The sequence below is a fragment of the Corythoichthys intestinalis genome, chromosome 3, assembly GCF_030265065.1.
Source record: "Corythoichthys intestinalis isolate RoL2023-P3 chromosome 3, ASM3026506v1, whole genome shotgun sequence".
In the NCBI taxonomy this organism is placed as follows: Eukaryota; Metazoa; Chordata; class Actinopteri; order Syngnathiformes; family Syngnathidae; genus Corythoichthys; species Corythoichthys intestinalis.
In genome coordinates, this window is record NC_080397.1 from 61,326,824 (window position 1) to 61,333,059 (window position 6,236).

Below are 6,236 nucleotides of genomic sequence, written 5' to 3' on the forward strand. Positions count from 1 at the left end.
AAAATACACATTTATACAATTCATTTTTTTAAAAAATTCATTTAAAAATATATATGGCTGAAAAGTGCTGTATCTTAAGCCAAAAGAAATGTTGTGTTTGATAGAACAATATGTCTATATGCTGCCATAAGAGTTTCATGACGACTTCCGAAGCGCAAGAGTGACGTTGCTCATTAAGAACATGTCTCGCAAATAATCGGATCTGATTGGACGGATGATTTCATTCGCCCCGAGAAGCCATTAACGAGCCGGGTCCCAGATTCACAATGTCTGAAAAATACAGGGAGAACAGTCTGGCCGTGCCAGGCAAGGAGGAAGCCGCTGATGTAAAAAAAAAAAAAAAAAAACATTGTTGCTTGTTTAATGTTTGCAAAAAGGCACTTGGACAATCCAAAGAAGTTTTGGCAAAATATTTTGTGGACTGCTGTGTGGAGGAAAAATGGAACAGCTCACCAACATCAACACCTCATCCCCACCGTGAAGCATGGTGGAGGGAGCATCATGATTTGGGGCTGTTTTGCTACCTCAGGGCCTGGACAACTTGCAATCCATAGTGGAAGAATGAATTCAAAAGTTTATCAGGATGTTTTGCTGGAAAACCTGAGGCCGTCTGTCAGACAGGTTGTAAGATATACTTGATTGTATGACCATTATACTATATACTATACTATATTTGCTCTCCCAAGCTATTATGAAGAATACAGTTTTAGCCCATAATCATGTGCTTATATTTTTATTACCGGCAATTGCTCACATTCTGCTGATAAATAGATACACACACATATGTTGATTCATCACACAACGTCTCAGTACTTTTCCACCAAGCTACTTCGAGTGCAAATGTGTGTTCAAAACAAAGTTATCTTGCTCGCTGAAGAGTGTGACTGTTAATGTAATCAATGAGTGTGACTGTTAATTTAATCAATGACTAGAATAAGGAACTTGCCCGATCGAAACTGCCACATTGGACAACAGTGTTGTAACTATATTCTGCCCAGCAACAAGCCCTCAATAAAAGTCAGCAGTGCGGGGAGCTCTGAGAGAGACTTCGATGAGACACTCTTAGTCACGTTGCCCGATCTCAGACCTCTCCCCAAACTGCAGTTGGTAAAAGTCCACTCTCTGACTCCTGCCTCCTTGTGTCCTGCCTTTGTCACCACGCTCTGAGTCAACAGCTAAATTGAAGAAGGTGTTTTAGACCCAACACAGGTGAAGCTAAAAAGAGGATGGTTGCTGCAACAAGACAATGATCCAAGACACAGAAGTAAATCAACTTCCGAGTGGTTTCAGAAGAACAAAATACACGTTCTGGATTGGCTAAGTCAAAGTCCGGACTTGAACCCCAGTGAGATGCTGTGGTATGACCTAAAGACAGAGATTCATTCCAGACATCCCAGAAATCTGACTTAACTACAGCAGTTTTGGAGAGAATAATGGGCCAAGATTAGTCCTGATCAATGTGCCAGACTGATCTGCAGCTACAGGAAGTGTCTGGTTGAATTTATTGCTGCCAAGGGGCGGCCCACAAAATATTAAATGTGATGGTTCACTTACCCCCCCCCCCCCTTCTGTCATTGTTTGCTTCCTATCCTCATTAAAATATGTATATATATAAACCTATAAATGTTTGGGGGGATTTAGTTAAAGCAGTTTTTTTCATCTGTGTGATTTTGACAAAGATCAGATCACATTTGATGGTGATTTTATGCAGAAATGTGAGAAACTCCAAAAAGTTCAGATACTTTTTCATACCACTGTACTGAATTTAATTGGTTCTGGAAATAGTTTCTTAACCCTTTAAGGTCTGGGCCTATTTTGTCAGATTTTGCATGACTTTGAAGTTGCCTTTATATTTCAAAGAAAGAATTGTTTACGATGGCCTGGTTTGGTCCCTTTTTTTGTGACACCTTGAACTTCATGTCCAAACTGTTGTTTCCCTCACTGACCAATTATAAATCATCATTTTGGGCCCAAAAAGACCAAAAATTCCAAAATCGTTTTGTCAAAATTTTTAATATTGATGTCCAATTGACAACCAAACATGCCTAACGAACCGTTTTGAAACTTTAGAATATTTATTCAACATGTTAGGATGAACATTCAACCAAAAAAATTTAGAATAAATAGTCTTATATTTGACAATTCAACATAAACAACAGGTATAGCCATAGGCGTTTTTTGCCTTTATACATGCTCTAGTCAAAACAGGTTATATACAGCAGACCAAACAGTGAAAAAATATATACCATCTAACACAAAAAGCGTTTAGAGGCCATCTCTTTATGAGTTTAGGTATTGCGGCCCATCATCTGATGAAAACTATGTACACACGATCAAGCTTCTTGAACACACATTTATATACACAAATTGAGAAGACTGATTGTGGGGAAAAAAAAAAAATATATATATATATATAAGATTGGGAAAAAAAGTATTTTCAAAAAAATTTACAATAAACAAGTTAACATTTTTTCAGGGATGCCACTCCGAAAAGCAGTTTCGTCCTGGAATTAGACACAGGGCTACATCACACAGCCCACACTTCCATGGGGTGTCGGTCCTCTTTCCACCCTTCCATTTTCATTTCACTTTACTTTCATTGTCACTATAAATATACATGAAAAAAAGTCAGTATTTATGAAAATAATAAAGTATAAAATAAAAATATATACAGCAATAAATAATAATGGAAATCTATATGTATGACAATAGAAAGAATACCATAGTTGATGAATATGTTCTACATCCCTAATCTTCATATAGAAGAAGAACACCACAAATGATAAATTCCTGCCTGGAATACACACAGTGCACGTACGACTTTGATCTGATATGCACATTTTATTATTATATACACAAACACACACTTATATTGCATCAAAATTAACTTTGTCTTGCAATATCAAAAGAAACTTTCAAAAGAAACTTTTTCAGCATTAAAAAAAAAGTGAGTTGGCTTACCTCTGCTCGTCGATGGCGTCACCCACGTGTTCAAATCCGTCACTATCTTCACTCGAGGACTCTTCCGAAGAAGACGATGATGACGAATTTAGACCATCCTCTTCCTCAAGTTGATCAAAAAGAACAATTGCTTGCGCTAAATTTAGTTTTCCGTTTATTCTCAAAGTCACACAAAGTCGCTCGCTCATCCAAACGGCCGTCGCTCGCCACCTCGTTGCTTCAGAACACTCCTCCCTCTCGTTCAGTGGAACCTCGCACGGCAGTTATATTTATAAAAAAAAAAAAAAACGCATTTTGTGCTTCCACTGTGACTTTGAAAGGGTTCGTTTGATTTGTGTTTTTTTCATGGAGCTTCCGTTTTGAAAATGGACAAGAAATGATCGAAATATAGACATAAACAAATGATCCATGCAGCGTTTTAATGTTTTTTTGAGAGGACAATAAAACTATAAAACTTAAATGACAATATCTCACGTTTTAGTTGGTCGATTGACTTCAAATAATAACGAGAGTAAACCGCAACTTCCGCACTTTAAAACGAGACCAACCAAAGGCATGTGGGTGACGTAATTAAAACGTGAGGGCGCTCAAAGATGACGTGCGCTGAGGACGCGCCGGCGCGTCCTTCGACTCTCAAGGGTTTAACTTGAAAATTCTGTGTGTAGGACGGAAAAAAAGAGAAAAATCCAACATTCAATACAAGTGCATTTATTCAGTGGGGGAAAAAAATCCCACAAAATAATTATTTGACATCAAATAATGTGTCACAATTATTAGCACCCCTGGTGTTAATACTTTGTACAACCCCCTTTTGCCAACAAAACAAGGTCTGGGGACTGAGATGGCCATGGGAGGGGCTTGATTTGGTGTCTGGTGAACAATTTCTGTGTAGATTTGGCCATATGTTTAGGGTCATTGCCTTGCTGAAAGACCCAGTGACGACCCATCTTCAGCTTTCGGGCAGAGGGCAACAGATTTTCATTTAAAATGTCCTGGTATTTCAAAGCATTCATGATGTCATGCACCCTAACGAGGTTCCCAGGGCCTTTGGAAGCGAAACAGCCCCACAGCATCACTGACACACCCCCATACTTCACAGTGGGTATGAGGTGCTTTTCAGCATGCGCATCTTTCGTGGCACGCCAGACCAACTTAGAGTGTTTGGTTCCAAAAAGCTCAATCTTGGTCTCATCTGACCAAAGCACACGGTCCCAGTTGAAGCCCCAAGTGCTAATAATTGTGCCACACATTATTTGATGTCAAATAATTATTTCTTTATGTGGGATTTTTTCCCCCCACTGAATAAATGCACTTGTATTGAAGGTTGGATTTTTCTCTTTTTTTCCATTAAGGTCCCTTATTATTTGAATTAAAAAAAAAATATTAGAAGCTAAAAAGCTCATCTTAACCAGGGGTGCCAATAATTATGGAGGGCACTGTATTTTCCCCCGCTTCTGTCATTGTTTGCATACAATCCTCAATAAAATATGAATACCTACAAATTTTGGGGTGGTTTTGGTTAACGCAGACCGTTTTTTCATCTGTGCGATTTTGACAAAGATCAGGTCACATTTCATGGTAATTTTATGCAGAAATGTGAGAAAGTCCTAAAGGTTCAGATACATTTTCTTACCACTGTAGAACCCAGTTTTATGTGAATCGCTTGTTGACATCTTATTCTATGCTTTGCATTGTAATGCCATCTTTAGGTTGCATTTAAATAGTTTTCATAAAGTCATACAAAGTAACACACGCAGGCCCAATAATACAAACCAAATAATAAAAGCAACATTTTATTGAAATGTATTTTTGAAGCAACTTGAGAAATCAAGCCCATAAAATTAAGAAAAGAAAAACAGTTTTCAATAATTGTTTCTTACTCTCAGCCCAATGAAATAATGCTCCTTCACTGGCCAGCAGAATTCAGGCTCATTTAAACTGTTACACATACGTATAATAAGAAAATAAATAAGTAATTTAAAGAAAATAAACTTTGTGGCATAGATTGTCTGCTATTTTCACAACATACTTCATTTTTATCATTCTGTTACATATTACTCTATTTTAGACACATAGGAAACATTCTGTAGACATTTTTTTCCACAAGTCACTGATCATGACATTATTCATCTCACATTCTTATATATATATTTTAATTTATCTAAACATTTCACAATAGACCAAAGTTGATTGACGCTATACTGTATTTCCATTTTAAATGAAATTATAATATATCATTTGACTTTGAACTCATTGAAAATCTTCATATTTACGCCAGCGAATCTATCCTTGTAGTTTTCTTCACCTAACACTTACATAGAAAATACATTTTTAACCGTCAAAGGATTTCTAATTTTCTAACAACTTTCACAAATGACAAAGAGTCAAAAACAGCACTTGACGGCACAAAAATTATCACAGTACTGGAATGAAGAGTATGTCCACACCATGCAAATGCAGTCAGAGCAAACACCACGTGGTCATTGCCGCACACGCATGCCAAATCTTAAAACACACACACTGAGGTAACAGCGACACAATACTGTCCTAATCTAAGAGTTCAAAAGGGTCAAACTGTGTTCGAGAGGCCATCAATAATCACACTCTAGTCAGTATAGTCACTACTGCACTGCCAGTGAATAACCAGGATAGATGACCTTACTAAAAAGAACATACTGTAAGTCACCGGATATTAAAGTTAAAATAAACGATTTTGAAATTCTACTGGACTAAGCATGTATTTATGAAATACCATCTTGGCTTTCAATCATGAACAAAAATGCATTTTCCGGCAAAATTGCGATGGTAGCTTTGCTTTCACAGGTATTTGGGGGATATTTCAGGGTCACCTATTGTTGATATCAGGTCACTTCCTATTGATTTGGAGACATTACCGTATTTTTCGGACTATAAGTCGCGTTTTTTTTCATATTTTGGCTGGGGGTGCGACTTATGTGTGGAATTATTAACACATTATGATATAATTTCACATGTTATTTTGGTGTTTTACAGTGACACTGATGGTTTTGTAAAGTTGTTAGCATGTTCTTATGCTATAGTTATCTGAATAACTCTTTATAGCTATGGCCACATTCGCGTTCTGCCTTTGGCAGTGTATGTTCAATTGTATTATTGACTTTTTTTATCTTGAAATGGATGCATTTAGTTTGTGGCGCTTTCACGCCCACGTGAGGGCGCACTCGCACTTGTTTACGTGAAGAAGAGTGCTCACACGCCAGAAGAAGACGGACAACTACGTAGCTCTGAGTGAGTAA